We start from the raw sequence: 10,883 nt of genomic DNA on the forward strand, positions 1-10,883 counted from the left end.
AACTTACGCCGGATTCAGTTTCTATTGTGTCTAGGGCTGTCCACGGGTCGGTCCGGATCGGGTTTGTGCCCAACTCGGAACCGACCCGATCACTTCGGGTCTCCTAAACATGGACCCGCCGCCGACCCGCCGACGACAACGGTTCGGGTGGTCAGACGTCAAAGTTTTCCGGTCGGGCTCGGATGGTGAGAATTGCGTCGGATTTTTGCCAAAATCTGCTTATTTTTGCTGGATCTGACCGGATTTCGAAGAGAGCTTGGCTGATCTCAACGAGCTTAGGCTGAACTTGAAGAGATCTTGGCAGATCTCAACGAGATTAGGCCCGATCTTGAAGAGATCAGGCCCGATCTCGACGAGATCTTGCCGGATCTCGACAGATAGGACAAAATCATACTGGCGAACTACTTCAATCGATGGAGAAAGCTTTTCCGGTGTGTTTTCCGGTCGGTTCGGTTGAAATCGGTTTTCCATGTTTTAACCCGTCAACCGACCCGCCAGACTCGGATTTTGGGATCGGGGATCCGCCGTCGACCGTCACCGGCGTCGGGTTGGCTGGTTCTCGGGCCGGATCGGCCGGGTTGGGCGGGTGGGTCGGGTACCGGGTCTGGTTGGACACCCCTAATTGTGTCATTTTAAATAGAATGGGCATTGGACTGGGGTAAGTGATGGGCATTGGACTGGGGTAAGTGAGGGAAGGACAGACATTCAAGTCATCGATCTGCTTGCAATCAGGTCAACGATTCATTTTTTTAATACAGAGTAGGTGTGTGCAAATAACCCTCCCCCAGTCCCTCTCTTCCAGGTATCAAACTACGAAAAACAATCATATTGGACAACATTGGTTGTTAAAATGTGTGAAAAATTAATTTTTATATTTACTGTTCATGTACACTTTATATTATTGACTAAACAAATGTATATAACTTTCAAACTTTGCACATATATCTGGACATGCAAAAGAATAGAAATCTTAGTTTTAAACAACAATGCTACACCTACTTGCATGAAAAAAAATTTGGTTGTAGATTGTGATTAGTTTTATATCACTTTCACATGAGACCATAATTGACATTATTTTTATTTTGCATAAATTACAATTTATCATCTTAGATGTTGTGAAATTTGTTATGATTTCAAACTTAATATTATTTAGATAGATGTGTGCATGAGTGTACAAGCGTCCCATATTAGGATACTCTTCATGTAAAATGGATTTCATGGTTCATATTACAAATATAAAGGTTTGCCCCATGCCAATGGTGTACAACGTTTGAATTCAAGAAATAAAATATTAGCCATGAAATACACTCTCTCCATTCCAAGTGAAATAGAGAGGATCATGTTCCCCTCTCCATTTTCCAAGTATCTTCCTGGCAAAACAACTTCTTAAAATTATTGAACTATATTGGTTGTTTATAAGAAGTATGCATGTGAGAGAGAGAAAGAGAGAGAGAGAGAGAGAGAGAGGGCTACATGTCAAAAACTCTTTTTCTAATAGTGTGCGAAAGAGAGAGAAAGCATATCTTATTCCAAATGTCTTTGTATGTCAAAAACTCTTTTTCTAGTAAGTGTGCGACAGAGAGAGAAAGCATATCTTATTCCAAATCTCTTTGTATTTATCCTTGCTCTTTTATGATTCAAAGTAACGTCTAGTTGATCTGTATTTCTGTACTGACTGTACAGTTAGGAGCAAAAAAGAATGAAAATTTTAAGCATATATACTTATTTGAAAAGGAATGAAACATTTCTCAAAAAGGAAGAAAGTTTATCAAATCCAATCATATAGTGATTCAAATATACAATCAATTTTAGCTTTGTATCTCCTTTCTTGCTGGGATTTTTTGTTCATCAACAAAATATGGACGTTTTTTTGTCCATAAGACAAGCCTCTTCCCATCTCCTTTCTTCCTCTTTGAGTTTTTTGTCCCGAGGTTGGAAATGGGCTATGCTTCTCCACGTCTTTTTCTCAATAAATCATATTTATTCATAAAAGAATATATGGTGATGAGCTCAGCTGCAGCATTGACATTGATGCTGACCCAGGTTTTCACTTTTATCCTCAGTTATATATTAAAAAAAGAAAAAGAAAAAAAGAAGTCTATTTTGTGTTTGGGCTGTGAAGAATTGAGTTCATTTTTGGGTTTTTAGGGATTTATATACGAATGGATTAATTTAAAGTTTGGGTCTTTTTCTTTTTGTTAAAGTATACCTTTTTGCACTAAAAATTTGGCGTTTTTTATTTTTCCCTTAAGTTTAAAAATTTTCATTTTGATCCTTCAACGTTTTATAATATTTTTATATTGGTTTGCCTTCATTTTTGTTAATAATTCGATAGTTAAATGCTCTTCTTGTTTAACTATTTCATAAAAATACTAACTCTAAAATGCTATATAAGGCAAGAATATTATTGTATTAGGCGCAAAATGCATTAGTTATATAGAGGTAGACAGCAAGACCAATATGAAAAACACCAATATGCTTTAGAAGGCAATAGTTATCAATTTTTTTTTTCCTTCTAAAAAAAATTAAAATTTTGAAATGTAAAGATCCAAAATAAAAACAACTCAAAACTTTAAGTTCAAAAAATTTACTTTAGTCTTTTTTTTGTGGGGGGAGGGGGAGGAGTAATGCAATATAGTTCTGTAATTGTGAAAGTTTATGCTTCAATATAAACAAACTACTATTACTTGTTATGTTAATGGTGGTTCCTTGTGTTGATAGCTATTTTAGTAATTCCTTTTTCTTGCAGTAGTTTATTATGAGTTATGCTAAGAATATTACAAATCTCATCACATAAGCCTTACCAATTAATGTGTCACTAATCGCATAAATGTAACTCAAACATTTATTCACTATGTTCTTAAATGGCACTGTGGGGTCCAATAGTTTGTGGGTTCGGCCTGCTCGCTTATGGGGAGTTCACAAACCCCAAACTGAAGGAGACTAGGGCCCAAGCCCAAAAATAGTGAGCTCAAAGTGGCCCGAAGATACGTCCGAGGACCGCTCAGTCCTCGGAAGACCCAAAATCCCATGGACGAAAGTGGAATACAAGCAAACTTAAAAGATCAGAAAATATCTTGGGGGAAGTTGTCCTTAATACCCTTCACTGATATGACACTGCACCTAACAAAGCCGGATTCTTAGGCTTTATTGATCATCTCCCACAATTTCGGGATTAGATTGATGGGACAGATATCTGTCCTGGAAAGATCGACCCTACACGTGGACGAGGGACAACAAACGTAGGCTAGTATAAAAGGAAAGGTAAACTAATAAGAAAGGGGCTCCCATCTCACTTCCTGGAAAAAACTCCAGGAATGAGAATGCCCGGATAGTATATGCGCTCCGCCATGGAGAACCCATCGACGGGTAACCGGAGAAAACTTTAATGCTCCTCGGACATGATCCGAGGAGCCAAATCCCTCAAGTTACAAAGGTGTAAGGCCTGAATATCCAGACTAAAGCCTCTTTTTGTCTTGGTTCATCTAAAATCCGGCCCGAACTAGCGCCCTGTGACCCAACGCTGGCCTTTCAAGCCCACTCTCTACAAATGTTATTGTGAGGGATTTTCTGTAGGCGAGCCCATCATCGTTGTTGGGCCGCCAGAGATTCGTGTCCCTACAATTGGCGCCGTCTGTGGGAGGGCTTGCGCGTTGGCGCGAGTGGCGCATAAGTCAGCTCTCTAGCAAGCAGAGATTCACGAGTCTTTCTCATCTCCAGCGACGTGCAGTTGTTGCTCCGCCATAAACTTCTGCTAGGGGCTACGCCTTGCACCGCTAACGGCGCGGGCAGCTGCAGGGGCTTCCGGCCTCAGGCCAACTCTCCCCTCCCTGGCCCAGGGGCTAACCTCCGAAAAATAAATAACTATAAAGAAAAGACTACTTAAAAAGAAATCTTACAAGTTTTGGACAGAACCAAGGTGTTGCATGGTCTTCGGACCTAAGCCTATGGGGAAACCAAGTACAAACAAGAAATCTTACAAGTTTTGGACAGAACCAAGGCCTTGCATGGTCCTCGGACCCAAGCCTATGGGGAAACCAAGTACAAACAAGAAATCTTACAAGTTTTGGACAGAACCAAGGCGTTGCATGGTCCTCGGACCCAAGCCTATGGGGAAACCAAGTACAAACAAGAAATCTTACAAGTTTTGGACAGAACCAAGGCGTTGCATGGTCCTCGGACCCAAGCCTATGGGGAAACCAAGTACAAACAAGAAATCTTACAAGTTTTGGACAGAACCAGGGCGTTGCATGGTCCTCGGACCCAAGCCTATGGGGAAACCAAGTACAAACAAGAAATCTTATAAGTTTTGGACAGAACCAAGGCCTTGCATGGTCCTCGGACCCAAGCCTATGGGGAAACCAAGTACAAACAAGAAATCTTACAAGTTTTGGACAGAACCAAGGCCTTGCATGGTCCTCGGACCCAAGCCTATGGGGAAACCAAGTACAAACAAGAAATCTTACAAGTTTTGGACAGAACCAAGGCGTTGCATGGTCCTCGGACCCAAGCCTATGGGGAAACCAAGTACAAACAAGAAATCTTACAAGTTTTGGACAGAACCAAGGCGTTGCATGGTCCTCGGACCCAAGCCTATGGGGAAACCAAGTACAAACAAGAAATCTTACAAGTTTTGGACAGAACCAAGGTGTTGCATGGTCCTCGGACCCAAGCCTATGGGGAAACCAAGTACAAACAAGAAATATTACAAGTTTTGGACAGAACCAGGGCGTTGCATGGTCCTCGGACCCAAGCCTATGGGGAAACCAAGTACAAACAAGAAATCTTACAAGTTTTGGACAGAACCAGGGCGTTGCATGGTCCTCGGACCCAAGCCTATGGGGAAACCAAGTACAAACAAGAAATCTTACAAGTTTTGGACAGAACCAGGGCGTTGCATGGTCCTCGGACCCAAGCCTATAGGGAAACCAAGTACAAACGAGAAATCTTACAAGTTTTGGACAGAACCAGGGCGTTGCATGGTCCTCGGACCCAAGCCTATAGGGAAACCAAGTACAAACGAGAAATCTTACAAGTTTTGGACAGAACCAGGGCGTTGCATGGTCCTCGGACCCAAGCCTATGGGGAAACCAAGTACAAACGAGAAATCTTACAAGTTTTGGACAGAACCAGGGCATTGCATGGTCCTCGGACCCAAGCCTATGGGGAAACCAAGTACAAACAAGAAATCTTACAAGTTTTGGACAGAACCAAGGCGTTGCATGGTCCTCGGACCCAAGCCTATGGGGAAACCAAGTACAAACAAGAAATCTTACAAGTTTTGGACAGAACCAAGGCGTTGCATGGTCCTCGGACCCAAGCCTATGGGGAAACCAAGTACACAAAAGCACCATCGGAGTCCCCTACTTCCCAGTCGATTGCTCGGATGGATTATTTAGAGATTATCAGCCTTAGACGGTGTTCACACGCTTATCACAGAGTATTCGACTGTTATCCCGGTTAGTTTCCTAAGTCTGATTTGCTATGAATTATCGATATAATGCCTGGTAGTATTGATAAATTGGAAGTTAGTTAAATTATGTTTCAAGCTATTTTGCTCTAAATATTCTGAAAGAAACACACGCATGGGGCACACTCACTCACAGAGTAGTGTAGTCAAAGGAACAGCATCCAAAACAAGTAAAGAAATTTCCATTATCACTAAAACAAAGAAATAGTACAGCGTACAATGAAAAGCTGGAATCAGTTTGCGTCAAGGCTCATTACATAACCGAAAAGAAAGGAAGATACAAGAGAATAAAATGAAGCTGAGGAATTAGGTCAGAGGAGAGGTTGGCTACAGCCCCAAGACCTTGTTCTTCCTCAATACTTTCACATGCCCACAACTCAAACAGCAAAAGAGACCCAACTTGAGCCTGACACCGTTGAAGGAAAGGTGCAGGGAGTCGGAAGTTGAGGGGCTTTCTCTAAATATACGCCTGCTGCAAAGCAGAGGCGCTGATGGCGGAAAACCTTTCTTCTGCCACACCAAAATTCTGGCATGGACAGAACCTGCTTCGGATTTTGACTAAAAAAGGGAGAGACCCCCTTCCCCCTCGGTCGAAATGGAGTGTTCTCCTAAACTTATGCTTCCTGTGCCCATACCTTACTACTTTGAGTCTCATGAGGACACGGTACTTCTGCGGCGGAGAGAGTTCTTTCTTCCCAACCCCTGCCTTAGACATGTTATGTTAAGGGAGGAGAGCTCCGGAAGTGGGAGTTATGATATGGGAGAAAACTGAAGGAGGTGTGCGTGTATAAAGCAACTTTCTCTCCCTCCTATTTATTTGAAAAGATAAGGTGGTGGCAGTCAACTCATGCGGCATCCTAAGGTACGCTACAGACAAAACAGTTCTGGCTCAACTTCCAACATCAACTACAACCACAAGATTAAAGAAGCCTCGTAAAGGCGCACCTCGGTCATTGTGACATCAGAGAGTACCGCGTGGCCAGAAGTTGCAGAAATATCTCTTAATTCATGGGCTAAGTGGATTCACGGCCCAGGCCCGCTTTGCGTGAGGGCCCAGGTACTGTGGCTCACGCCGAGCAATAGCTGTTGCCAAGGACAACCCCTGCTCGGCGCCTTATGAAATGCCTGATGAAAGGGAGAATCTGAACTCGAAGAGTTTTGGACGGAACCTAGGGCTGGCATGGTCCTCGGACTCAAGCCTATGGGGAAACCAAGGACATGAAAGTCTTGGACAGAACCTGGGACTTGTATGATCCTCGGACTCAAGCCTATGCGGAAACCAAGGACATAAAAGTCTTGGACAGAACCTGGGACTTGTATGATCCTCGGACTCAAGCCTATGGGGAAGCCAAGGACAAAAGTTTTGGACGGAGCCTAGGGCTGGCATGGTCCTCGGAATCAAGCCTCTTGGGGAACCAACTACTCGGATGGAGAAGTTTCTCGGCTCAAATATTGCAAAATGTTAAGGCCAGTATGTTAAGATGGCAAAATGACCCCTACTCAATAGCCTACGGAAACTGTTCGTTTTACGGATGATATGTCCTTGGATAACTACTTCTTACACCTTATCGAACACTTAGTCCCCATCTCGACTAATTTTAAGGTAAGTCTCGTTCCTCACTGGTCGGATTGATATGTCGTATAATAATTTTGTTAAAGCTATTATGGCGTCTTTTTATTAGCAAGTATTTTGGCCTTAAGTTGTCATTGGTTCAAATGCTATACTACTGTGCCGAGCAGAACTTGCAAATTTATTAAAACATATAAACAGAACATGCGAAATAGAATAACAGTAACTTTTATTAATATAAAAAAATTATTACAACGTACAAAGAAGGGCTTAAGCAAGCCTATACAAAAAATGAACTGCCGAAGCAGTAATCACATCCGTAATACAGATAAGTAAACCGCCAGGTGTCCTTTAAACTCGCCTTCAAAGTCTCTCTAAAATCTCTGCCTCAGTACTGTTCATATCAGAAGAACTTTGTATAGAAAAGGAGAAGGGGAAGGAAGAAGAATTGGAACACATGGAAACACTTCAGCAAGCTCTTGCCGCTGAGGGAAACAAAAGGAAAAGAAGATGGAGGACATGAGCAAGAAGGAGGAGAAGAAGAGAGAAGAGATGAAGAAAATAAGAAAGGAGCAAAAGAGGGAAAAGGGGAGCCATATTAGGTACGCTCATGAGAGAGCGGATGGAGATGACAAGGGAGGTTTTCGACTCAGTCACACCGAAAGTGGGATGTGACGAGTCCCTGCTTCGGATTTTGGCTAAAAGAGGAGGGAGGCAAATCTTGAGTCTCCGCCATCCCTGCCCCGACCGAGCCATCTCAAGCTTTGTTAGGGCATGGCGTTTCTGGGAAAGGAAGGATTTATTCATGGCGGACTACTATGGTGGATGTATTATTGGATAAGGAATAACCAGATGGAAGAAGTGAACTCTGAGAAGGGCCTGAGGAGTTCAGATACGAGAGAATCACCTTTTGTCTTCTCTCTTTATATAGGGGAGGAAGACAAGGGTACGTAGCATGTTCTGGTTCCCAAGGAAATCTGCGAATAAATGTGCATCCGTTTCGTTCCCCCACGCTATCAGTAACCGTTAGATTTGGGATGTCTCGTAAAAGGAAGATATTAAAGGCACGCTACGGATAACCAAACGGAATAAGCGCATCACGCGTAAATCGAGGGAAACATCTTGTAGATCGGCGCATTCCTCGGGGAGGTGAAGAGTCGCCAACGTTGATCAAGGGCCGAATTAAATAAGCCGCAATAAAGGCTCGGTATTACCAAAACCCACCTTTCCAACCAAGACGTTGGACAACAGGGTTTTGAGGGGCTAATGTGGGGTCCAATAGTTTGTGGGTTCGGCCCGCTCGCTTATGAGGAGTTCACAAACCCCAAACTGAAGGAGACCAGGGCCCAAGCCCAAAAATAGTGAGCTCAAAGTGGCCCGAAGATACGTCCGAGGACCGCTCAGTCCTCGGAAGACCCAAAATCCCATGGACGAAAGTGGAATACAAGCAAATTTAAAAGATCATAAAATATCTTGGGGGAAGTTGTCCTTAATACCCTTCACTGATATGACACTGCACCTAACAAAGCCGGATTCTTAGGCTTTATTGATCATCTCCCACAATTTCGGGATTAGATTGATGGGACAGATATCTGTCCTGGAAAGATCGACCCTACACGTGGACGAGGGACAACAAACGTAGGCTAGTATAAAAGGAAAGGTAAACTAATAAGAAAGGGGCTCCCATCTCACTTCCTGGAAAAAACTCCAGGAATGAGAATGCCCGGATAGTATATGCGCTCCGCCATGGAGAACCCGTCGACGGGTAACCGGAGAAAACTTTAATGCTCCTCGGACATGATCCGAGGAGCCAAATCCCTCAAGTTACAAAGGTGTAAGGCCTGAATATCCAGACTAAAGCCTCTTTTTGTCTTGGTTCATCTAAAATCCGGCCCGAACTAGCGCCCTGTGACCCAACGCTGGCCTTTCAAGCCCACTCTCTACAAATGTTATTGTGAGGGATTTTCTGTAGGCGAGCCCATCATCGTTGTTGGGCCGCCAGAGATTCGTGTCCCTACAGGCACTAATCACATTCATTGTCATGCCAATTTATAAGCTTTTTTTTATTTTATTTTTTACTTTTATAGGAGTTATGTTATAGGCACAAACTATTTTACAATATTTTTACAAAATGTTGATATGACCAATCTTTTATTAGTTTTCATCTAAGTTCACCATTAATATCACTTTTTTCATTTACCAATAATCAATCACCACATCAGCAGTTTGTAAAGTTTTTTGTAAAATAGTTTGTATCTCTAGCATTATTCTTTTTAATAGTAAAAATGATAGTAACTTTGGCATTTTCCTTGAATTTTAACCCATTGATTAAGAATTATTGAGATAAGGGATTTTTTTTCCTGTTAATTATATATATATATATATATAGATACACACAAACTCATCTTGTTCATATTTCATTCACATTAAATTGAGTGGAAAAAGAGTTGTATTTAATTCATCATTGTGTCATTGATACTTGTTGTGTTGTAAGTCTTTCATAGTAAAAATGGTAGTAACTTAAGAACTTTTCAATTTTTTTGGTAATTATAAATTGTATTATTGTCACCATTACCAACAATAGTAGATGGAACTTCTTTAACCACCTGAAATTCAAAGATGCTTCAAGTTCAAGCCTTCCTCTTCGTGATTATCAATTTGCTATCACCAAGAAAGCATTATTTTCAAATACATTGGTAGCATTGCCGATTGGGCTTGGGAAGGCAGCCCATTGCTGCAGTCGTCTGTTGATGATGCAAAAAGAAAGCACCATTTAATCCATATGATAACTTTTGCTGAATTTTAAATAGTTTTTCATAAAATTAATAATTAGTAAACTTCTTAGTGAGAAGCTAATTTTTAGAAACTTGCCATCCGATACCTTCAAAAGAAGCAAACTTTCCTAGTTTATTTGTTGAATGAATTGACCGAAATGGACTAACGTGGAATGAATAGACCGAAGTGGTCCAAATGGACCAAAGTAGACACAAATGGACATAGGACCTAAGTTGACCGAATAAGAACAAATATAACCAAAGAGAACAAGATGGACCAAATAGGACTAAAACAGACCAAATAGGACCAAAGGGAACGAATAAAGTCTAATAAGACTGAATAGGACTAAAGTAGACATAATGGATCGAGTAGGACCAAATAAGACGGAATGGACTACTAATTAGAACCGAATTGAAATGAATAGGACCAAAGTGGATAGAATGGACCGAAAAGAACCAAAGTGGACCGGATTAGACCGAATAAAACAGAATAGGACCAAATTGGAATGAAGTGGACAGCATGGATGGAGTAGACCAAAGTGTGGACCAAATAGACCGAAGTGGATTGAATAGGACTGAATATGACCAAAGTGGACATAATGGACCTAATAGAACTGAAGTGGACCGAGTAAGACTGGATAGACCGATTAGAACCGAAGTGCACATAATGGACCGAAAAGGACCAAAGTGGACCGAATAAAACCAGTTAGTACAGAATAGGACCAAATTGGACAGAATAAGACCGGATGGACCGAATAGGACCTAAGTGCACAGAATGGACCTAATAGGACCAATTGGGACCGAATAAGACCGGTTAGAACAGAATAGGACCAAATTGGACTGAATAAGACCGAATCGAACAGAATAGGACCAAATTAGACTGAAGTGAACTGAATAGGACCAAAGTGGACCGAATAAGACCTAAGTGGATCGAATAGGACCGAATTGGACAGAATGGACTGAATATGACCAAATTGGACCGAATAGAACCGAGGAGAGGTGGACCGAATTGGACTGAAGTGGATTGAAATGGACCTAACATGATCTTTAAAAAGAAAAAAAAAGAAGA

Source organism: Quercus robur, chromosome 9, assembly GCF_932294415.1.
Source record: "Quercus robur chromosome 9, dhQueRobu3.1, whole genome shotgun sequence".
In the NCBI taxonomy this organism is placed as follows: Eukaryota; Viridiplantae; Streptophyta; class Magnoliopsida; order Fagales; family Fagaceae; genus Quercus; species Quercus robur.